This window comes from Lissotriton vulgaris, chromosome 5, assembly GCF_964263255.1.
Source record: "Lissotriton vulgaris chromosome 5, aLisVul1.2, whole genome shotgun sequence".
Lineage (NCBI taxonomy): Eukaryota > Metazoa > Chordata > Amphibia > Caudata > Salamandridae > Lissotriton > Lissotriton vulgaris.
This window is the reverse complement of record NC_141693.1, coordinates 425,149,203-425,174,491: the sequence shown is the minus strand read 5'-3', so window position 1 is coordinate 425,174,491 and position 25,289 is coordinate 425,149,203.

Below are 25,289 nucleotides of genomic sequence, written 5' to 3'. Positions count from 1 at the left end.
TCCTTTACTTCTCATGAAAAATTTCTGCTAACGAGGTTCAGGTTTAATATTTTTCATCACCTTTTAATTAGACCGAAGTCGGACATTTTTAATAAAACTGCAGCACCCTCTGGCTGCGACGGGAAGTCTCCACAGGATATGCTGCATTTTATATTTTTATGTAAGTTTTATGAATACCCCCGAAAACGCTATCTTGTCACCCTTTTAAAGAAATTAAATTTTAACCAAATAAGACCTGCACTTATGTACTTACAGCTCTTGCACAGTGATAGTGTTCTTCAGGTGATAGAATTTCTAAAATTGACTGTTAAAATAAGAAAGTGCCTAGACGAGTGATTATATACCTCTGAAGGATGATGAATTCAAGCATTTTGTTGTAAATTCTGTACCTTTTGCACTTTAGTTATGATCTTGCCTACTTACTCATTAATGTAACATGTACTATTTGTTTTTTAGAAACTGTGATTTTATCTATGAATTGTTTAATGAATTTTTGTGCTTTTATGGATTGAAATATATCCGAAATAAAGTCTTATTGAATTGAATTGAAGCATGTGAATCTATGAAAGACACCAATACTGGAGAACCACCAGGTAAGTAACAATTGTTCTTTCTGGACCTATGTTGCAGTTAATTGGGGGGAAGTTAATGTTACATAAAACTGATACAGGAAAGGGTTATACATAAGTGCAACAATGTGACATATTGAAATATGGCTTGCGGATGTTTTATTACACTGATGTACTGTACAATATTTCAATAAAGATTTTTTTTTAAAAACATTACGATGCCTCAAACATCATGTACAAGGCCTCTTTACTCAGTATGCACAAATGTCATTCTATCTTCATCCATGGGGCGACAGGGCTATCTACATATCCATAACAACGCTAATCTATACGTACAACGCAAGGCTGCTTTCTATTATAAATAATGGCAATCCCAAAAGATTAGCAGAGGAGTCACTTCATCTGACACCAAGGGTCCCTGCATGCTGAGACTTCACCACACTGCGGTTTGACTTCTCAATGAGGGGGTGTCCAGTTAATGACAAAGACGGTCTCTTACATTCTCTCCTGACAGGTAATGGGGTTGGATCGTCTCTTGGGGGGATTATTGGCTTCACACCTACACACACTCTAGGTACATTCATAGTAGACTTTTGCATAGTAGGAATACACTTGATTACTCCTTTGTTAAAATTCCTGCATATATACACAGTTTTAGCACCCTGGTAGAACTATATCTACTATTTACACTTTTGATGGTTATAATCACTTTCATCTACTTCTGTCTACTGATTATCGCACAACCTGTATTCTATACCATAATAACGTTGGTTCAATGAATACATTGAAAACAACCGACTGTATTCTCTATACTTCTCTGAGCACAAGTAAGCACGAGTGACTGAGCGAAAGGGGGCTTGGCCAACTGCTGGGCATGGCAGACTCGAGCTGAGAAAGCTCCGTCCCATACCCTGACACTCTGCTAAAATCCTGCCTTTACCTGGACCCACATGGCTACACTCCACCACTCCAGACAGCGGAATGATTCAGGACCCGATGGTCGTGAGCTGCCGCCTGTTAAATCGGCGACTCCTGTGTTTTTCACCACACCAGTGCCCCAAGCGACATGGGGCCAGCAGGGTGGAAAGACACGCAGAGCCTCGGCTGAACGGGTGGTCCCCGCTGGAACCCACCGCTCCTGAAGTGCTGATAGCGGACACTGGCCATCACGGCGGGGGTGTGGTGGACACTGCTCTTGGCCGACACCAGCGGGAGGGCCTCCCGGGGCGGGCGGCTTGCGGCCCGATTTCCTACGACATAGCTCACGCCAGGAGGATAAAATGGCGGCTGTCGGCAGACACGAGCTCGTCCCGCTACTGTAATTGCGGACATAATCTGGACTGTGGTGAAGCACACAACCACTTACACAGACAATTAGTGTTGTGGGGCCTGTCTTGAGATGGTGGCCCTCCCAGCTGCAGATCCTCCCCTGTTGACCGCACTGCACGCCTGAGAGAGGAGGCCTGCTCGTGGCCTACCTGTGGGGAAGCCAGGGGCCCCCTGCTCCCCTCATCTGAGAGCAAAGACATTGTCTATCGAGTTGTCTCGCGTCTGTCTGTGGAACGTGCTGGGGGGGGGGGGTGCCGTAGGTGTGCCCGAACCGCCGCTGCTGAAACGGGCCTCTTGACCAGCCTAGTGTGGAGAATTGCGTTGATGTTAACACGCCCTGTAGGACTGAGCCTGATGCCTTGCTGGGGGTTGTGGCCTGGGGCACATCACTGTGGGTGCTACTTGCCTAAACCTATGGACTGAGCCTAATTGTGTGTCTGTGAATGCGAAGTGGAGCTTTGGTAGCTCCTCCAGTGCAAACCCTAGAGCAAAGACAAACGTACGGTCCCCATGGCACAATGGGACGCCCTAGAAACAAACAAGCTGATGCGGCCACCAGCGACGACACACAGCTTGCGTTCGGCAGTGACACCTCCAATAATTCAAACAGTGACGTGATACCTCCTACGGGAACGGATCCCCACGTCGCTAAGCTGGATTTAATTTTAAAGGAGATACGAGACTCACGCTCAGCATTGGAAACCCAGAAGGGGTTGCTGTCCACCAGCCTGGGCTTGCTCCAAGCGGACCACAAAAAGCTCACTGACAAAGTCAAATCGAACAAATTAGCTCTGGATGATCTTATACCCCAACAGACCGCACATACCTCCCAACTTGAACAATTCCAGTGACAGCTAAGGGGCTTGCAAGACAGGGTGGATGCTGCGGAAGAAAGGTCCCACCGGAACAATGTCCGAATCCTTGGAATACCGGAGTGCAGCGAGGGATCTAATCCTATCCAATTTGTAGAGGACTGGCTGTGAGATCATGTGGCGAAGGAAGGTCTTACGGCCCTATACAGTGTGGAGTGAGCTCACCGGGTCCCGCCCAGGCCGCCACAGCCTGACGCACTGCCCCGACTACTAATAGCAAGCATATTGCACTATAAAGACCGCAACACGATTCTGAGGGCCGCCAGAGAAAATGCTCCAATCGTTTCGGAAATAGAGCAATCTCCCTCTACCCGGATTTCACCCCAGCGGTGCAGAAAGCTAGAGCAACATTTCAAGAAGTAAAAAGGAACCTCCGGTTGCGCAACCTGTAGTATGCGTTGCACTTCCCAGCTCGACTAAAAGTTGTTCACGGTCAAAAATAAATTTTCTTCGACAGCTCGGAAGAGGCGATGGACTGGTTTGAAATAACTTTTACGCCAGAAACCTCTCAGACATCACTTCCATCGGGACAACTGAGGCGGACCCCCTCGTTACGGACTACTGGGACACACATACCGGGGATCAGACGAGTCGTGGAAACTACTGACAACGGCCCTTCACCAGAACAGTTAACAGTCAAAACAAGGCACTTTTGACGGCAGCGGCGCTGGCCGCCCATGATGCACAGACTGCAGTGACTTCGACACACTCATTGAAGAACACAACATCCTCGACTCCTCCCAATCCGGCTTCAGAAAAAACCACAGTACGGAAACCGCCCTCCTCGCCGCAACAGACGACATCCGCACCTTACTGGACAAAGGAGAAACAGTAGCCCTCATCCTCCTCGACCTATCAGCGGCGTTCGACACAGTCTCCCACCGCACCCTAATACGCAGACTCTACGATGCAGGAATCCAGGACAAGGCCCTCGACTGGATCTGCTCCTTCCTCTCTGGCAGGACGCAGCGGGTCAGACTCCCCCCTTTCCTCTCGGACCCCACACCGATCACCTGCGGAGTCCCCCAGGGCTCCTCCCTCAGCCCGACGCTCTTCAACGTCTACATGGCTCCACTTGCCCCCATCGTCAGAACCTACGGACTCAACATCGTGTCATATGCAGACGACACCCAGCTCATCCTCTCCCTATCCAACGAGCCCAACACCGCCAGACGCAACTTTCGAGAAGGCATGGAAGCCGTCGCCAAATGGATGAAAAACAGCTGCCTTCAACTAAACACCAACAAAACAGAAGTACTCATCATGGGCCCAAACCCCGACGCCTGGAGCGACACCTGGTGGCCCACCGCCCTCGGAAACCCGCCAACCCCCACAGACCAAGCACGCAACCTGGGAATCATCCTGGACTCCGAGCTCAAAATGGACCGCCAGATCAATTCTGTCTCATCTTCCTGCTTCCACACCCTCCGCCTCCTTCGTAAGACCTTCAAATGGATCCCCCTCGAACACCGAAAGACAGTCACTCACCCCCTGGTCACCAGCAGACTCGACTACGGCAACGCACTCTACGCCGGAATAAACAAAAACCTCATCCGCAAGCTACAGAACATCCAGAACGCCGCCGCAAGACTGGTCCTCAACCTGCCAAAACACTGCCACATCTCACAGCACCTGCGCACACTCCACTGGCTCCCCGTCGAGGCGAGAATCACCTTTAAGATGCTCACCCACGCACACAAGGCCCTCCACGGCACCGGACCAGCATACCTGAACAGCCGACTCAAATTCCACGCACCCCAAAGGACCCTACGATCAGCCCAGCTTTCCTACGCCGTGGTCCCCCGCACCAGAAAGACCAGATCGGGAGGCCGCTCCTTCTCCTTCCTCGTGGCCAAAGCATGGAGCGCCCTTCCGCTCCACCTCAGACAGACAACATTGCTCCCCATCTTCGCAAGAAAGCTCAAAACCTGGCTCTTCGACAGACCCCCTCCTTGATGGAATGGAACCTGCACCCCCCCACCCCTAGCGCCTTGAGACCCTTACGGGTGAGTAGTCATGCTTTAACAAATTCCTGATTGATTGATTGATCGGATGCGGCCACGGTCCGCTCTGTCTCTGATACTAGTTTGACACTGTTCCCTTCAATTACTGCGCAAATGGCCAGAGACTTCTAGAAATGGGCTCCGAGATAGCCGGGAGTGGTAACGTAAATTTGGGGGTCCTATTCGATTCTGAGCTGTCCTTTGACCAGCACGTGAGGAATGTGGCAGGAAGCTGCTTTAGTATTATCAGATCTTTAAAGAAATTCTTCGATTTCCTCCCCACAGACTCTAGAAAGGCAGTGGCAGTGGCACTAATACTCTCCCGCCTCGATTACTGTAATGGCCTAACGGCCGGGGTAAAAAAGGGCACACAAAAAAAACTCCAGAGCGTGCAACATGCTGCGGCCAGATTGGTATTAAAATTACCGAGGAAATCCTCAGCATCGGCGGCTCTTATGACTTTACATTGGTTACCACTGCACCAGAGGATCCTGTTTAAAATTCTTGTGATTGCCTTTCGTGCGTTTAACAACACAGGCCCGAGGTATATCATTAGGCAATACTCTCGCTACAATCCCTCTAGGATATTGAGATCATCAGGTGGTAACCTGATCAGTCTTCCCAGATTTCACTACAAAACTAAGGGGGGAAGACCCTATCCTTTCTGTCCTCTAAAGTTTGGAATGTAATACCCAAGGACTTTAGATGCCTGGATCAGGAAAACCTGTTCAGGAAACAATTAAAGACCTGGATCTTCAACCTACCCGATGAGTTTGTAATGGCTGCCATCTAGCTCCTGTAATTGTATCACTCACTGTCTTCCAGCGCCAGGATGCTCCTTCCGGAGCGATAGCCGCGCTTTATAAATACACAATACAATACAATACAATTTTTCTATTGAGCAAAATGATGTTCATGTGGATTGTAGCAGTTGTTGCCTCTACGATATGGCATCTACTGAGTTTATGTTGGTTTTTTGTTTCCAGTTTGGTTCTCTGTTGTTCTCTGGGAGAACCTAGTATTGGTGAATTTGTTGGGGAATGCATGCTCGGCCGGAATGCAACCAGTAAACACAGGGCTTCGCACTCTACATGCTACACGACAACTACGCTACCAGAGCGATGATGGCATCACATAATAAATACACCTACTACACCTGGAATGTGAGGGACATGGGTTCGATTCATAGGAGACATCAGTTCCTGGCGCAATTAAACAGGAGGAGGGTTGCTATAGCTTTCCTACAAGAAACTCACCTCAACGCTGCTGAAGCTTCTGAGTTACATAAAAAGTGGAGTAGTCAGCTGTTCGTCACAACCTACTCCGCACTTGCCAGGGGGGCGGCGATATGGGTGCGCAACAAAGTCCCTTTTAAGCTACTGGAGCAAAAGATAGACCTCAACGGCAGATATGTGCTGATTCATGGCCTACTATATGGGGCTCATGAGGTTATGGGCTGCAAACACTGATCAGGATAGATATCTGACGGTTCTAAGGGTTGTCCTGACGGAGTGGTCTGACTATCCCTGGGAGATAGGGGGAGACTTTAACACTGTATTGGACATTGAGCTTGACAGATCCCACCCCCTTTATACGCAACTTAAAGTACAAGACAAGCTGAGGCACTAAGAGGATGGGCGGAGGAATGGGGCCTATGCGACGCCTAGCGAGCAAAACACCCAGACCATAGAGAATATTCTTTTTACTCCGCACCACATAGACTACATACCCAAATAGACAGATTTCTGTGCTCTGCGACCCTATTAGGTTCTGTCACTAATGTGATTCATATGGGCAAGAAGAACCTATCGGATCATAACCCCGTGGAGTTAACCCTTCAATGGGATATGGTCCCCACCCCAATACCGATAGATGGAGAAGAACCAATCACCAACATTTCGGTCTTATTGCCATTAAGGCGGAGGCAATTGCTCTTTATCCATGCTGCGAGTGATACTAGACAGGCTGAGAAATTATACGCGGTATCTACTGGGTTGTGGGAAAGAGTAACCACCAGTTGCATATCATTCGCATAAGATACAATGTCCGCCCTGTAGGATTCCACCATCCTAGCCAGGGGCTCCATATATAGATTAAACAATGTAGGGCTCAAAATAGAGCCTTGCGGGACCCCTTATTTTAAAATTCTAGGCGTGGACCTAAATGGGGACAGTGTATTTGAAATGTTCTGTCCGCCAGAAAGGAGACCATCCATTCATAGGCTGGCCCATCAATCCCCAGCTCGCTCAGACAGGCCAGAAGTCTAGAGTGCGACACGGTATCAAATGCCGCACTTAGGTCCAGCAATATTAAAGCGGCGGTCTGTCCTTCATCTACTTTCTGACAGAGCAGTTCTGTAGAAAAGAGGAGGGCAGTCTCTGTGGAGTGTTTGGCCCTAACACCAAATTGGGAGGGATGTAGGAGTTGATTGTCCTCCACAAATTTGACCAACTGGTTATTCACCAATTTTTCTACCACTTTGGCACAGAATGGTAGAAGACAAATGGGCCGGAGGTTATCCAATTGGGAAATATTCAGGTTAGCCTTCTTTTTAATAGGAACTACCTGTGCCAGTTTCCATTCCTCCGGCACATGTCTTTCTTGAAAGGAGAGGGTAGCCAGATTGCCAAAGTAGTTCCAGAGGAGATTAACATACTCCCTCAGAATTTTAGGCTGAACCACATCCATAGGGGATCCTGACTGGATACTTATAATTAGCTTTATCAATTCCTCTTCCGGAGGCACCATGAATTCCTTAAGATATGCTTTCTTAGTGGTCTTTTGGCTGGTATCCCGCACAGAACTTACTTCGGCTGAACCTCGCTGAAAGGGCATATATATCTGTTCCACTTTGCTTACAAAATGATCTGCGATAGATGGAATAGAGATCTTTAGTCTCTATCCTTGTAAGCACCGTGAGTTCCTTATAAATTAAAAAGAGCTCTTTGGAGGAGTTTTCGGAAGATTCAATACAATTGAGACAGAGTCTAACTATTTTATATTCAAAGTTAGCCTTGCTGTCTAGTTTTGTCCAGTTTCAGTTTGCTCAATACTTTGACAGATAAACTGAGATAGATGACACAACAGTCTGTCTGGATGATATAAACGCATTCAAAGTTTGATATTTTTGTATAAACGTATTCAAAGTTTGATATTTTTGTAGTAGTTAAATAGAAAAGTATGACCCTCTTCAAGGTGCGTGTTTGGTACAAATGGCTTCTCGCCACTGAATTCATTTGTTCAGCCGTTATGAGATGCATGTCAAACTTGACACATAGATTGTTAACGCACTGAACATAAGGGAAACAGCCTTTACAATGCACTTTTTATCATCTTGTGCCCTCACCAAGCATTTTTTACCACATATGTTTATGATAGCGTCTATGCCTTTACCGCAAACGCCTTTACCACACATTTAAGGTAAGTACCGTGGTGTGGGGGTACTCCCCAAACAAAACAGTCTTCTGGTATACTTCCTGTGTTCAAATAAGACTTAACAATTACTTTTACACGAATAAACAAATTCAAGAGTAGTTCTGTAGGCAATGCAACCTGGAGAATATTGGTTCCCGACCCTACTTGCTTGCTCTTCTTCATTAATGAGTGACATTGATCGTCATTTATGAAAGAGGACTGCAAAAACATCCTTTGTGACAGCCGGAGCAAACAGTTGACTTTTTTTGGGTTTGCAGACTAGGCTTTCCACAAATTTGAAATAACTTAAATTTTATCAATTCTTGCAACAAAATGGTCTGTAAACTAATTGCATCCAGGTACAGAGATAGTCTTCAGCAGATGCAGTAGTTCTTTTTATCTTCTTTATGACGATGAAGATAACTTTTGAGATATATGGTGTTGACAACATTTTGTTTGAATAAAGACGCTTTAGTATTTTTAGCGCCTTCTTATAATTTCATATAGATCCTACTAATCCATAGGATCTGCAAGTTTGTTGGACATCATAAACTTTGGGGGAGGTGCCAACACTGATTTCTGGCCGACAGGATATGCTGGCCTAGAGACCAGCCAGCTCATATTGGCACCAAAGACCCACTAATCTTACCAGGTAGCAAATAGTTTCTGGCAACCACTGAACTTGACAACCCTGACCCCTCAGGGATGGAGAAAACAGATCAGAACATTTCTCAGAGTCACTCTTTAAAAAAATGTTTAATGTATTTTTATTGACTTTCCACAGCAAATATCCAGACATCAAATTGCGAGGCATTGACATTCTCGTGACGAGTACTGGTTACATAGAATTACAGCAATCCAAAGGAATACACAGTCATTTTTAGAGTACCTAGGAGAGGACTTCAATTTCAGTGCATAAAGTCTAGGATCCGTGGAGTGATTCCTTATCTGCAAACATTATATAAATGTACAACACAATCGCCAGCATCTAAATACTCAATACGTCCTTTTTAGTTTTACAGTGTAGCATTTTGCTAACCAGTAAGCCAGCAATTGCAGCTGGATAGCGTAACAGTACGCTTTCAAGTCTGGCACTCCCAGTCCCCCCTGTTTGGTACTCAATTGCAACTTCGCCAGGCTTATCCGAGCTTATACGTCTGCGTCCTGTGCCCCAGACCAGCTCTATCAATAAAAAGTTCAAGGATTTGAAGGTCCCCGTAGGCACCAGTATGGGCAGGTTGGTGAAATAGTAAAGCAACGTTGGTAAGAGTACCATTTTGGTTATAGCTACACGGCCCGCCACTGATAGGGGCAACGAGGTCCAGAATTTTACTTGGGATTTAAGAGCAGTGATTGCGCATGTCAAATTGCCATCCAGGAGATCCGCGGCCTCGCGGTATAACTGTATTCCGAGGTAACGGAAGGTGTCAGGTGCTATATGGAAGGTCCAGGGGCCAAACGTGTACTGTCCTTCACGTACAGGACCATCAAAGTAATAGGCATAAGACTTGGTAGCATTGATAGTCAAGTCAGAAAGTTCCTATAAGGTCACAAAGGTGGAGGGCACTGGAACAAGGTCCCCGTCCATGTCTCTGATATAGAGAATGAGGTCGTCTGCGTAAGCGGAGACCTCATGAGACGTATGGCCTCGCAGTATCCCCCTGCAGCCTGAGTCGGAACAGAGTCTATGCAGCAGGGGTTCCAGCGCCAAGATAAATAACAGCGGTGACAATGGGCACCCCTGACGAGTTTCCCAGACCACAGTATATTGCAGTGATATATATTGTCCTATACGCGCCCTGCAGTAGGGTCCGTGTATAATAATCACACCCATGCGATGTACTCTTCCGGTATGCTAAACCATGAGAGGGCATAGAACATATAGCCCGAGTGTACCGAGTCAAACGCTTGACGCAGATAAAGCAATATGCAACCCTCCGTAGTAACCATGCCAAGTGTGCCCAGCATAAGTTGGTGTAGGCATCTGATATTCACTGCCGTATTCCTACCAGGCACAAACCCACATTGGTCAGTGTGTATCAATTTGTGAATGAGCTGACAGAGTCGGTTATCCAACAGTTTACTCAATATTTTATAGTCCGATTTAAGGAGCGAAAAAGGTCTATAGCTCGACAGGTCTAAACCGTCCCTCCCAGGCTTCAATAAAGAAACCACCACCGCTAGTAGTGTAGTGGCGGGGAGCATTTCTGCCCTCAGCGACTCGTGGTAAATGCACTGTCTGTGAGGTATTATTAAGTCGGCATATACCGCGTAGAATTCAACCGGCAAGCCGTCGTTTCCCGGGGTCTTATTACGTGGCAAAGCTTTGATCGCTTGTCGGATTTCCATCCCAGTTAACATTCAACTTTCATTCTTCCATTCATTCTTCTAGTCCTGGCGTATGCAACACATAGATGGTCAATATGTTGCCTAGATCGGAAAGTAATTCCAGGCTGATGACATTAATACGGGTCCTGATGTAGTTAGGACAGAGTGCCGTATTCCTGGAGACACAAGCCGACGCGCGTTTCGGTGAAAGGCCAATGAGGCCACACCTTCGTCAGGGCTGGAGGCAGTATACTGGGTGGGGAACAAGAATAAAATCTGAAAATAAAAAGCAACATCTTAGTTTTATATTCTATATATATATGCAGTATCAAAAAAACATTCGACATACAGTTTCCATTGTTGTAGTTCATTTTAAATATACAGTACATATTGATGTGATACACACATGGTTGACTTTTTTGAAACTATGCAGTGTCAAACTATCTAGAAACACTCCCCAGAAACGATTCCCTGTTACGTGGAATCAGAGATAGGCATAGTGATAGCCTAAGCTAAATGAACCATAGAGCATATTTCATAACACACTTCATGTACACATTTTGTTCTACGTACATACACACATTCGTTCTCACACACATAAGACCAAATAATTGTATTCAGGCCCATAGTTCTGCAGGAAAGATTATTATAATTATTTTCATCACTGGAGGTAGGCCCGATCTCCTGATAAGGCAAGGCGTTCCTTATTACAAATAGAAAAATCGGGGAACAATATTGGCACAGGCTGTCCGGAGTAAACAATGGTATTTACCTATATTTTTATATTTAATTTGTTAACAGAAAACACAGGCGTCTTGATGGAATCTACTACGCTACATAGCTCAGATACACTTCAGTATATAACAAGGCAGTTTCAGGATATAACACGTTTTAGGAAACAGCTTCTTATGTGTATTCGTTTTAGTTCCAAATTACTTTGATGGTGGGTAAGATAAACATGGTATCTAAACTACTATGGTATCAGATATCAAACAACAGATGGCTAAATTCCCATACATCACCCAAGGGGTCTTATTGGCTGGTTTCACTTTGCCCTAAACAGATGGTCCTATTCATACAAGTTACCTGAAGGCTCTTATTAAATGACGTCAGGCGGTGATAGGGATAGGTCACACCTCACCACACAAGGCGGAAATAATTTCCAATAACTACCTAGTGAGAAGATAAACACGATTGTTATAGCCCATATTAAACTCTATAGTTCAACGGTGGAATAGAAAAGAAGCAAGATTTAATTACCAAAATATTAGTTGTCCAAAAGGCATCGTCCAGCGAAATTCAATTTAGGGAAAAAACGGTCAGGGACATAACTCACGAACGCCGTATTTGTAACGATTTAGGACGGCTGTTAGCTATCAGTCGTGATTTCTATTTGGAGAGGAGAGATAGGTGTAACCCATGCCTATAAATTTCCCCTGTACACTTTTAATTAGCGGTGCTCAACTTTAGATCAAATGCACATACCAAAGCGATGGTGCGCAGAACGATGTATCGCTGCTGTGTTTTCTGCTGCAAGTAGATTGGAGTCCTGTTAGCAATTGACAAAGAGGGAAACCCATTACATATAAGGATGGCCCGATTCCATCTGGAATCACCAGATTGTTGCTCTAAAAATAATTACCTTAAGCGACAATCAGGTGTCTTTAAATGGAGTTCCACCAACTTCAGCGGTCAGCCTAATGTCGCGAATGGGGACGGATCAATCGGGTTCCTGGGGGCGAATAACAAAGATGGGACCCATTATAAATATGAGTTAATCGATTCAGTTAAAGCACCGGATGGCCCGATTCCGTCTGGAATCACCAGATTGTTGCTCTAAAATAATTACCTTCAAGCGACAGTCAGGCGTCTTTAAATGGGGTTCCACCAACTTCAGCAGTCAGCCTAATGTCGCGGATAGGGACGGATCAATCGGGTTCCTGGGGGCGAATAACAAAGATGGGACCCATTATAAATATGAGTTAACTGATTCAGTTAAAGCACCGGGTAATCGCTCTGAGACACTTACCTTAGTGAGCGGGTACGTAGTTTTTAAATGGGGTTTCGCCGACTGCACCGGTCCACCTACTGCGGGAGACAGGACACTCGCCTGTTCCAACTCTAGTCGCGTTTTAAATAAGCGATTGTTCGCGCCTCCCTGAAAGCTACACCAGCTGAGTGGAGAGTTCGCGGACATAGATGATGGACTCATTTCTCCTACGCGGTGGCCTACCGCCATCTTGGGTAAACCAGTAAGACACTCATACGCTGAGGTACATGTCCGTGTGCACAATTTAGAAGCTTAGCCGCGGTCATTTTGGGAAAACCGGCTAGACGCTGTCAAGCTAGCCCAAGAGCCTAATGGTTATAGTCATTATATAGAACCCATCTTAAATCGGAAAGTTACCAAATTCAATAAATTCTGGAGGGTCCCTATTATTAATTCATTTTTATGTCATTCATATTTTTATAAACACACGAAATTATACACCTTGCCCTGTGTTTTTTGTCCCCTATTTTCTATATGATTTTTAGGTCAGATCATCAAGGGATTATTTTACAAGATTGCCTGGTGCCAAGGACATTCTTCATTAAGTCCTTTTTCAACAGCATTCAAGTAAAAAATCCAGAATACCTCCCATTTCTTTCGGAGGCTCACAGGGTCAGTTCCTGGGCTGACCTTTATCTTTTCCAAGATAAACCAGCGAAGTTCCTGTTCTTTATGGTCTTTTTTGAGCCAATGTGTTACCAAAGGGGCTGCTGATTTTTGATTTCTAATATTGGACTTGTGTTCCCCTATTCGCACCCGACATTCTCTGCCTGTTTCCCCAACATAGGGGAGATTACACGGGCATTAAGTGTGTTATGAAATATGCTCTATGGTTCATTTAGCTTAGGCTATCACTATGCCTATCTCTGATTCCACGTAACAGGGAATCGTTTCTGGGGAGTGTTTCTAGATAGTTTGACACTGCATAGTTTCAAAAAAGTCAACCATGTGTGTATCACATCAATATGTACTGTATATTTAAAATGAACTACAACAATGGAAACTGTATGTCGAATGTTTTTTTGATACTGCATATATATATAGAATATAAAACTAAGATGTTGCTTTTTATTTTCAGATTTTATTCTTGTTCCCCACCCAGTATACTGCCCCCAGCCCTGACGAAGGTGTGGCCTCATTGGCCTTTCACCGAAACGCGCGTCGGCTTGTGTCTCCAGGAATACAGCACTCTGTCCTAACTACATCAGGACCCGTATTAATGTCATCAGCCTGGAATTACTTTCCGATCTAGGCAACATATTGACCATCTATGTGTTGCATACGCCAGGACTAGAAGAATGAATGGAAGAATGAAAGTTGAATGTTAGAATAGTAGGTAGAGTAAACTGTCAAATGAGTGAGTGTGATAGTATGTCTGAAGTGTGGCTGTTACTGGGTAGGTCTTAATTCAGTCTACATCTTCCTTCTCCCCCTTAATTTAAATTCTCCCATTTGTATATGTCCCTTTTATGCTCCAAAAGTATCACGTGAAACCAAAAGCACTATTTACCTTTTATATGTTTGTCACCTCAAATTCAAAAAAATATATCTAAAAGAAATAAATAAAAAATATATATTTTTCCAATATATTCTGTTGAGTCTACTTGGATTGACTTTGTGTTTGTTGTGTGCAGTGTCAGCTTCTAGGCTAATCACCCCTTTTGCATATTGTTTGGATCCTCTAGCTAGGGCCACTATACCCTTAGGCAGGGTGCCTTCTTTCATTCTACTCACAGTTGCTTTTCCCCCCATGGCCTGCCTATATCTTTAAGAAACCCAACGGGGAACCCCCTTCTTTTGTTCATATCCTTGACGGTGCCTATCCTAAAACTTCAGTCATTCTTGAGACATTGCATCAAAAACACCTGTCTCGTCCTCTCCTGCCTCTGGTGCCAGGCCTGGAGGAACCGGCTATGGCCCTTTTTCTCACCCCTGCGGTGACGAAGGCGGCGCCATCGAGGTTGCTGAAGAAGTACCGGGCTCCCGATTCGGATCCGGCCTTTCTGAGAACGGAACCCCCTCCGGACTCTGTAATTGTGACGGCGGCCCGCAAACAACATGCCACCACCCCGTCATTCATGGTTCCCCCGGACAAGGAGTCCAGATGGATGGATTCGGCGGGGAGGAAAGTCTGTGGAACTTCCGCTTCCTCCATGAAAGCTGCGAGTGCCACGGCGCTGTTGGTCCGATACGACCGCGCCCTCTGGGATTCCCTCGAGCGATTTGCAGAGCACTTGCCTCGCGAGAAGCGTGAGGACTTCCAGGAAGTGCTGAATGAAGGGATGCTGGTGGCGAACCAGATTATCAGCGCGGCAGCGGACTCTTCCCTGTTGGCTGCTCATGGGTTTTGCCATGGAGTCAACCAATGATGCCACGCATGGCTCCGGCTTACGTCCCTGAAACCGGACGCACAGCAGAGGGTGGCCAACCTACCATTCTCCGGCGAGACCCTCTTCGGGAAGTATGCGGACGATGAAATGGCCCGCATGAAGGCGGAGGCCGAGACGCTCACGGCGGTGGGCCTGGAGAAGCCTAAAGAGACGAATAAGACGTACCGCCCTTTCCAACGGCGGTTCGGTGGGCAAGGCCGAGGACGTGGCCAGGCTTCGGGACAGTCGCAACATCAACAACAGTTCCGTAAGCCGTTCCAGAAGCGCCAGAAGGGCAGAGGAGGCCAGCAGTCGGCTCCGGCGCCCAAGGGCCAGGCTGGGTCTAGGCCCTAGGAGCCTACTTCCCCCGGATCTGTTACCCACTCCGGTAGGGGAAGCATTACATTTTTTCTGGCAGAGTGGAGAAAAATTACTCAGGACAAGTGGGTGCTGAATATTGTTTGCAATGGATACAGTCTTCGGTTCACCAGCCCTCCTCCAGCAATTCCACCGGTCAGCTCGCAGTTTCAGCTGTGCGAGCTTCAGGCGGAAGCGGATATCCTGTTGAGGAAAAGGGCGATAGAAGACGTACCTCTGTCTCAGAGAGGAAGAGGTCTGTACTCCCGGTTCTTCCCGGGTCGCAAGAAGGACAAGAACGAGTTCAGGCCCATTCTGGACTTGCGACAGGCAAACAAATGGATTCGCAGGGAAAAGTTTTGCATGCTGTCGTTGCATCAGATTTATCCTCAGTTGCAACAGGGAGACTGGCTATGTGCTATAGACCTACAGGATGCTTACTTCCATGTGCCCATTGCACACAAACACAGGAAGTTCCTGCGGTTCCAAGTCGGCACCAATCATTATCAATACACAGTACTCCCATTCGGACTGAAGTCTGCGCCGAGAACATTCTCGAAGTGCATGGCGGTGGTAGCAGCACACCTGAGGAAGAACAAGGTGTTCGTCTACCCGTACCTGGACGATTGGTTGATCAAGGCATCCTCCTTCTCGGAAGCGCGAGCACACTTCCAGAAGACGTGCGTTCTCTTGAACAAGCTGGGGCTGCACATCAACATGGCCAAGTCTGTCCCGACTCCGGTCCAATGCATACAGTACTTGGGAGCCTCCATCAATACGCTGTCAGCAAGCGTGTCTCCTTCGGAAGAGCGACGATTATCTCTCCTTCGGAAGGCTCAGGCTCTTATGACAACTCCATCTACAACAGTGAGGACGGTGTCTTCTCTACTGGGATCGATGGCCTCTTGTATCTTCCTGACGCCACACGCACGGCTGCACATGAGACCGCTGCAGGTGTGCTTGGAGGACCAGTTGGATCAGAGGAAAGGATCTTGGGACAACAAGATTCGACTGTCGCTGCATGCGCTTCAGTCTCTGAAGTGGTGGTGTTCGGCGCAGAATCTCCTCAGAGGGGTTCCCTTTCACAAGGACATTCCCACGCAGACTGTCGTGATGGATGCTTCTCTCCTGGGATAAGGAGCGCACTCCGGGACTCTACAGATTCAAGGAACGTGGTCACCGATGGAGGCCACGTATCACATCAATTTCCTGGAACTCAGAGCTGTTCACTTGGCACTGAAGGCCTTTCTTCCGTCATTCCAGACCAACTCTCTGCTTGTACAGACGGACAATACTACCACGATGTACTACCTCAACAAGCAGGGGGGCTCGAGATCACGCACTCTGTCACAGGAGGCGCAGGCGATCTGGCACTGGCTCCTAGCCAGAGGATTGACGATAACGGCTACCCATCTGCCAGGTGTGCAGAATATTCAGGCAGACGCACTGAGCAGGCTGGTTCAGGAAAACCACGAATGGGTCATAAACGACGAAGTACTAGGAGAAGTCTTCGCACGGTGGGGAACTCCAGACGTAGATTTGTTCGCCACTGCCGAAAACAGCAAGTGCAGAGACTTCGCCTCCAGGTACTTCCAGCAAGGGACGCTGGGGAATGCGTTATGGATAGACTGGACGAACAGCTTTCTGTACGCCTTTCCTCCCATTCCCCTGATTCCGGCGGTGCTCATCAAGCTGGCCCGGTCCAGGGCTCGGATGATACTCATTGCCCCGTAGTGGCCCAGGCAGTGGTGGTTCACGGACCCACTTCACTGGTCTCTCCTTCCTCACATTCGGTTGCCGTGCAGGCCGGACCTTCTCACGAAGTTCGGGGGACGGATGTTACACCCCAACCTCTCGTCTTTGAGTTTGGCGGCATGGCTCCTGAGATAGTGCAATATGGCCATCTGAATCTGCCCGATGATTGCATGGACATACTGAAGGAGTCTAAGAGACCTTCCACTCGGACTTCCTATGCTTACAAGTGGAAGAGGTTTTGTATCTGGTGCCAGTCTAAGAACCATGATCCTACGACCTGTAAGGAAGGGATGTATGACGTTACAACGCATACTTTTACAACGCCTACCTTTACAACGCGGTTTTTACCACGCATACCATTACAACGCATAATGCTTTTAGGCGCTGGATAGTGAATAGTTTAATTTACTATTCCAACTCCAGTCCCCGTGGATAGTAGGGAAGGTTATTGGATAGTAAATTAACCTATTCCCTATCCTAGAGCGACCTCCAGCGCAATGCGTTGTAATAGTTTGCGTTGTAAAAGTTGCGTTGTAATGGTAGGTCGTTGTAAAAGTTGCGTTGTAACGGTTGTATACCGTAAGGAAGATGTCATCCTTCCTTACCTTTTACATTTGGAGCAGTCTGGCCTTAATGTGCATTCCATTAAGGTTAATCTTGCTGCATTGACTGCCTACAGGAAATGCCCTTCACAGACTTCCTTTTTCCAGATCCTTGTGATCAAAGATTTTCTGGAAGGATTGAAGAAAGTATTCCCTCCTGTCAGGCTTCCTTCGCCTTCATGGGAATTGAATGTGGTGCTGTCCAGATTGATGAAGGAGACTTTTGAACCTATTCATAAGGCTTCGTTGCAGCACCTGTCCTGGAAGGCGGCGTTCCTCGTGGCCATTACATCGGCCCGCAGGGTGAGTGAAATTCAGGCGTTGTGTTGTACTGAACCTTATACTGTGTTTCATGCTGCTACGGTTGTTATGCGCACTCACCCTAAATTTCTTCCCAAGGTTATTTCTGATTTTCATGTCAACCAGACCATAACTTTGCCTATGTTTTTTCAGAACCCGTCATCCCCAGCGGAGAGGTCTCTCCATTCCCTGGATGTTAGGAGGGTGTTGAAATTTTATCTGGATAAAACCAAAGATATTCGTAGGTCTGACCAGTTGTTCATCAATTACGGATCGGTCAGGACGGGTCTTGCGACCTCTAAGCAGTCCATCTCTAGGTGGATTGTGTCCTGCATACAATTATGTTACCAAAAGGCTAATAAGACCTTAGGAGGTAAGCCTAAGGCTCATTCCACCAGGGGCAAAGCTGCCACGACGGCTCTGCTCCGTAACATGCCGATTGCTGAAATCTGCAAGGCAGCCACTTGGAAGTCGGTTCATACCTTTGCTAAGCATTACTGCCTGAACACTGACGCCAGGGCAGACGCTCAGGTTTGGCAGGCTTCGCTGCGGAATTTGTTCGCACAGTAGTGGCGTTATGTGTTTATTCTCCACCGCCGCTTTGGTGTGGGGATGGGCTTGCCATTCTATTCACTAGATTATGACTATACACAGAGATCCCCTACTACAGAAGGAATAGTTTCTGTCCTGTAACTCCAGTTCTGTAGTAGGGGTATCTCTGTTATAGTCATAAGCGCCCGCCCTCCTCCCCGGTGGAGATATTTCGTCTTGTACGGAATGCGACAGGTCTGCCGTGCTTCGCCTTCAAAAAGAACTGAAAGTAGAAGGACCTGCTATGCATTCTGGGATACTGGGAGAAGTTCTGGAAAGTTCTCTTAAAGGCACAGTATCCTATTTAAGCCACATAATGGCAGCCTATGGGGCTTGTCTGTCCATGCCTTCCTCTCTATCATTCCAGTGTCTTTTACTGGGGGAGGCAAGTTTCTCTATGGTAGAAACTGGGTAGGCTTTTTATGTGTGGTGTTAATTGGTGGAATTTCTAGTTGAAGTACTGGACAGTGTAGCCTGTGGATATAGGCTGCATTATTTGTCTTTAAATTCTATCTTAAGTGTCTTTGCAGTTTCTGCATGGTTTTTGACAACTTAAGAGATTATTTTTGATTGCCGGGGTCCACGCACATGGGCGGGACTATTCACTAGATTATGACTATAACAGAGATACCCCTACTACAGAACTGGAGTTACAGGACAGAAACTACTCCTTACGCTGCCAGCCTGCCCAGGGTTGTAGGCACCATGCTGTGATCCATACTTATTGCTTCTTATAAAGGTTTTAAAAACTTAAAAAAGAGCGACAGTGCTTCAATGCCTTCTTCTTGTGTTTCAACTTACCCGATGAGTTCAAAAGTTTGACGAGGTGAGATGGCTATGCAGCCGGCCTCGAGATCTTCCCCTTGAGCGAGACCAGGAACGATTAAGAGCTGACTGCCAGGCCTCCAAAAGCTTTCAGGAACACTCCCGCGAAGACTTTAAATTCATGGCCCGACAGTCGGAGCACGACTTTGGGTCATGGTCGCGCTCCAGGCACCAGAGGCACACAAGGTGCGGATCCGTGACGGACATCTGCTTGTGACAGGACTCACAAGGCTTGAATCCGGTCTGATGATGGGACATCCCTCGTGCACCAGGAGTTGAAGACTAGAAAAAAGACTTCGACAAAAGTCAAAAAAGTTTGGTCAAAAAGTGACTACAGGGCAAGCTCTCTGCGGATCTGCGCTAGACTAGCGTGGAAAATGAAATACCTGACGTCAGCGCACAGGGGTGGCGTCTAAGTAGGTTCTGTGATGTCATCCCGGCACCCACGACGCCGATGACGGACGTGGAGTCGACTTACGCCACGTACTGACGCGCAGGGGTATTGCTGAAGAAAGATTCTGACTGATCCATTGTGATTCCTGGGGGTAATTATAAGGTAAGGAATCTATAACTTATAGTCTATTTCAGATTTGCTGGTTATGCCCAGAAGTGGGTCACCGGCTCACTGTGCCTCTTCAACCAAGCAATACCTAGATGAAGAGCCTTAACTAGGGTGAAACCTTTCCTAGGTTGTACGTGTTCTGGTTCAGGGAGGACCTGGCCTGGCATTTAGGGCTGGTCTTTTTCCATGAGGAGCAGGGACAAGACTTATTTGCAAATGGTGGGTCAAAACTGAGGGCGCCTTGTGGGCATAAAGATGATGCATTGGGATGCAGCCTGTGCGAGTGCCAGTGGCTAAGATTAATTCAAGCGTTCAACTAGTTGTTTTTGAGTTTGAATTTTCCTGCCCTGTTTGGTGTCTGCAGCCTGTTTGTGGGTCACATGGCTGGGTATAGTTGTCAGTTGGACTTTGCCTTTTCCCCCCAGACAGCCACACAATAGCAGGATTAGGTGTGACTGGATGGGCCATCACTGGCAGGATGCGAGGGCGAAGCTGGACACAGCCCTACTTTCATCTGAATAGGCTATGCTCTGCCTTCACACAAAGTACTTGTTACCCCTGCATTGTTCATACATCCGGCTTTGAACCAAGGCAGTGGATGCACAAAACTAAATGCACTACAAATATAATTCTCTTAAAACGTCTCCTACTACAAAGGAGGCACAATGAGGTTCCGTGACGATTTGAACCCGTGTTTTCAATATTGTCGGAAATACATAATTTTGGTATCAGTAAACCGCAAATGATCCATTTAGCATATCCTGGTGTTTTCGCTATGCTACGAGCAAGAGTACTCCTGTTACAAACACATTTCTGATCTACCCATGGCATCCATCTTAGATCATGTCAGCCATTTTGTATTCCTTGCCCTCACATAGACAATGGACACGCAATGACCTCTGATTTCTCCATTTCGATTAAGGACACGTAGGCTTAGCCGGAGATTCACCTCTCTAGTGACACGTGCACCTTAGATCAGAAAACACTGTGGCTGCATGACTCGACAAAGGCTGCCTCCTCTGCCTGAGGCCAGCCCTGCTATACTGGTTCTCGTGTCCGTTGGCCTGATCATGATTAGGCGGCCGAAGCCGGTAGCCTTGCCTATTTACGACCCACAAACATCTCTTATCCTGCTTTCCTATCTTCCACACCTGGCTCCGCTCCTTTCTTTCTGAATCTTTATTAGGGGGAGGTAACGAAATTTACGATGAGGCGGTCCGGCTCTTGAATGTAATATTGACAAGGGATTGTGATGGACTAGTGGGAACCTCTCTTCGTAATGTTTGACATCAGATATTATCGACGATTCCTGTGCAACGCCAAATATTTATTGTTTAGGACACAAAGGTTTGGGAATGTACTAGCATTGTGAAGAATTCGCCTGAAGGTTAATATTTTGTATATAAGGAGCAACCCTCTTTGTACAAATCGAACAGGCTCCTAGAATCTGCCCGTGTGTAGTTTCTGTGACTTCTGTGTCCCTGCAGTAATAAACTTTTGGTCTTTGACGCCACCATCGAGAAGCCCGTGTTTCTGTTTATTCGTGCACCGAGACAGGTAGAACTCCGGGGTCTTTGGGTGTTGTCCCCTGACACCTCTGGACGGAACCAAAAAGTCCAGAACTCCAATTGGCGCCCAACGTGGGGCGACGTCATTCGGTACCGGTCCAAAAGCCTGAAGAGTTCGAGAAGCTTCGTGAGAAGATTCCTGAGGGAGGCGCCCCTCTTCATCGATCCCGGCATATCGCAAAAGTGGCCCGAAGTTCTCTTCCACGAGGGTTCCAGTTCAAGACGGCTGCAGTGGGCCGTTGCCTTGACCGTCGCCCTGTCTTGGACCCGAGGTGCAGTCCTTAGTACGGCGAGACAAGACGGGTTTCTCCTTGGTGACGTCTTCAGTACCTCAGTTAAGTATTAAGTGGTTGCTAGTTGGTTACTTCGTGAGGGTTGTTAAAATCCTTTTGGTTCTTGGTTTGGTTTGGTTTCGTAAGATTATCACTGGTTGTTGTTCTGGTTACGATAATCTATTGGTTTAGTTTGGGTATCGATACATTAGTTCGCTTTTGGTAGGCCTAAGTTCTTGGTTCGAGTGCACATATCTGTTTTTTGTTTTGTTCGATTCTGTGTTCCGGATTGCAAAATGGTAAGTCGGAAAAATTGTATGTTGTCGTGTTTTGGTTGCAACAGTGATTCACGGTTGGAGGACTCATGTCTGGTTCCTCCGATTGGGACTCCTCTATATGATCTGTATTGTAAGCATGGTGTGGGTCCTATATCTTATAATGAGGTGTGGGTCCGCTATACAGAAAAGGACGGTGTCCTTAGTTGGCCACTGCATGGTAGTTTTGAACCCGAAATCCTTGATAATTTAGAAGCGAAATTGTTTAAGAAGAAAGCCCGGCCGGCAATGTTTGATTCTTTCCGTTACTGGTGAAAAGAATCTAAACAGAGAGAAATTAAAAGGTTAAAGAAAGAACAGAAAGAGCAAGAGTTGACTTTAGAACAGGCTGTTAAGCAGCTGCAAGTCAACGAGTCTGAGAAGGCCATAGAGGTGGCTATTAGAGAGCATAATTTAGCGATCGACAAGTGCTATCCTGCCTTGCCATCGAGAACAACTAAGATAGTAGAAGACCCCGAAAACGATCCTCTGCTGTCTTACTTGTTACAGTCACCTCCACCGTATGCACAGGGTGCTACGGCTCCGCCTGTACCGAATGTTCAATTGCCGGTTGCTGGACAACCTGGTGTTCCTGCTCCTGTCCCTCAGAATCAAGCTCCTGTACCTCCTGTAATCAATGTGAATGTTCCTTCGGCACCCCCTCTTCCTGGGTTGCCGGCTTCTTTGCCTATACCTGTATCGCTTACACCTACTGTTTCACAAGCTACCTTATCTGATACTCCTACTGTTTCTGGTCTATTTGTTCCTACTGCTACTGTGTTTTCTACATCTGCTAGTATTATGACTCCGCTTTCCGTTCGTCGAAGAATCACTGATTCTGTCACTAATATTCTGTCTCCCTTTTATAACACTTTGATTAAAACTCCTGCCTCTGAGTCTGTGCAGAGACGTAGTCAGCTTCCAAGTACTGAGGAACGGGGAATCTTAGATTCTACGGCTCTCAGATGGATTTCGAAGAGTAGGAGATATAGTACGAGAGATGTACTAGATACATTTATGCAGTGGAATGAACCAACGCAACGATATGCGTTTGACGAGATGTGCTCTCTTTTACGTGAGGAATTAGAAGAAGATGACTCTGAATCGAATTTAGAAGACTTAATTAAAGTTCAGAAAGAGTTTGCTGCAGGAATGATAGTAGGGCCAAATATAAAAGAAGCAATGGAACTGATTTTAAGTTATAGGAATGATCCATCTCTTCGCTCACCGAGAGACTTAGAGAAAAGTAGTACGAAGTAGAATCGCCAATATCCAATGAGGGAGGTTCCTCCAATTTGGCGCGATGCTGTGCAAGCTGATGCGGTCCGCGGTATTGCAGCCGCTCCGGCGCAATTCCAGAGAGTATGGATACACATTCCTTGGAAGCGAGCTGAAGTATTAGCAGTGAAGCAGGCCTTGTCAGATCCGCGTAAGAATCCTGCTGGGTACTATAAGGAGTTAGCACAGACAGTTGAGGCTTGTGTTATGAATCTAGCGGACATCGACATGTTATTTGGGAATGTAGTTCCACAACCAATTTGGGCTAAGATACGTAAAGAGAATCATCCAGTTGCCCTAGGTGGTGATTGGGCAGCTATCATAGCGGCGGATGGTCAGCAAATAGGTGGTTCCAAACCCGAACCTCTAATTGCTAATCTTCCAGGTAGGATAATTGACTTAATGAAGACTCTGATGCCAGCACTGCGCGTTAACTGGGACAAGTTGTCCGCATGCAGGCAGAAGAAAGACGAAAGTGTCTCCGACTTTTTCACGAGGTTTGAAGAGACTTTTGTAGATCATAGTGGTCAGGATATGAGCACAGAAGGAGGACAGAGATTGTTTGTCGATAAATTTGTACACAATTTGCTACCAGAGCTCTGCAACAAATTGAAAGATTCCGAGAGTGCGTGGGCTGTCTCTACAACTGCGCAAATACTTGCAACTGCACAGTATTATGAAAATAGGGATAAAGAGGAGAAAGAGAAATCAGATAAGAAAACGAAAGACTTAAAAACTAAGGTTCTTTTGCAACAGGCATATCCGCCTCGCATGAATCAGACAAATACGCAGCAAGGGTCATATCAAAGGACAGATTATAATTCACCGAGGCCTCAATATCAGTGGAATCAGTGTGCGTACTGTAAGAAAGAGGGTCACTACAAAAATGACTGTCCGATCTTAGCGCAAAATAATGCTGCAGCAGCTCAGAGAGGTCGTGGTGGTTCTATGCAAAATTCTAGAGGTCGAGGACGTGGTGCTATGCCTCCACAGACGAATGATCGCCCTTCTAATCACTTTGATCAACGAAATGGACAGTCTGCCCAACAAAATAGATCTCAACAGTATCATGTTGAGGACTATTGTGAAGTGGATGAGGGATTTCAGCAAAATGGGTACTAGGACAGCCATGGACAGAGAGAGGGAGTAGTATCAGTTCCAGTGGATCAGAGTGGGCCTTATGTCGCAGTAGCAACATCAGGTATAGTCGAACCGTTTCTGTTGGATACTGGTGCCGCAAAAAGTTCTATCATTTATGCGAAACTCCCTGGCGCACCTTTGTCCGGCTTAACAAATGTTTCTGTAGGTTTTTCAGGCGCCCCTGTTTACAATCCCGTATCTGGTCCTTTGTCCATTTCTGTTGGACCGTGTCAATTGAAAGCACCCCTGATTTTGACGACAGGTTGTAATGAAAATCTGCTTGGTTTAGACTTGTTAAAACGCCTATATGCGACATTGTACTGTTCTCCATCAGGAGTACAGCTTACATTGGGTAAAAGAATCACCTCTCCGATGTACTTGTCTATGGATGCACTCCCGCCAGAGCTGCGTTCACTCCCTGATACTCTTTGGGCGACTGGTCCTAATGATGTAGGCCTTTTGGAAATACCACCATATGTAGTCACTTTGAAAGCAAATGTCAAATTCCCACGAATTCCTCAATACAAAATTTCTAGTGAAGGTGAACGTGCACTTTTATTGATTGTACAAGATTTGATTAAGAAAGGTGTGGTTGAAGAAACTAGAGGAAATGTCTGTAACAGTCCTGTATTACCGATTTTGAAACGTACTGATCCTTCAAAGCCTCCAGTTTATAGGTTTGTTATAGATCTCAGAGAGGTTAATAAGATTGTGGTTCCACAGTTTCCTGTGGTTCCAGACATTACTGCCTTGTTAACGTTGATCCCTGCTACAGCCACATGGTTTTCAGT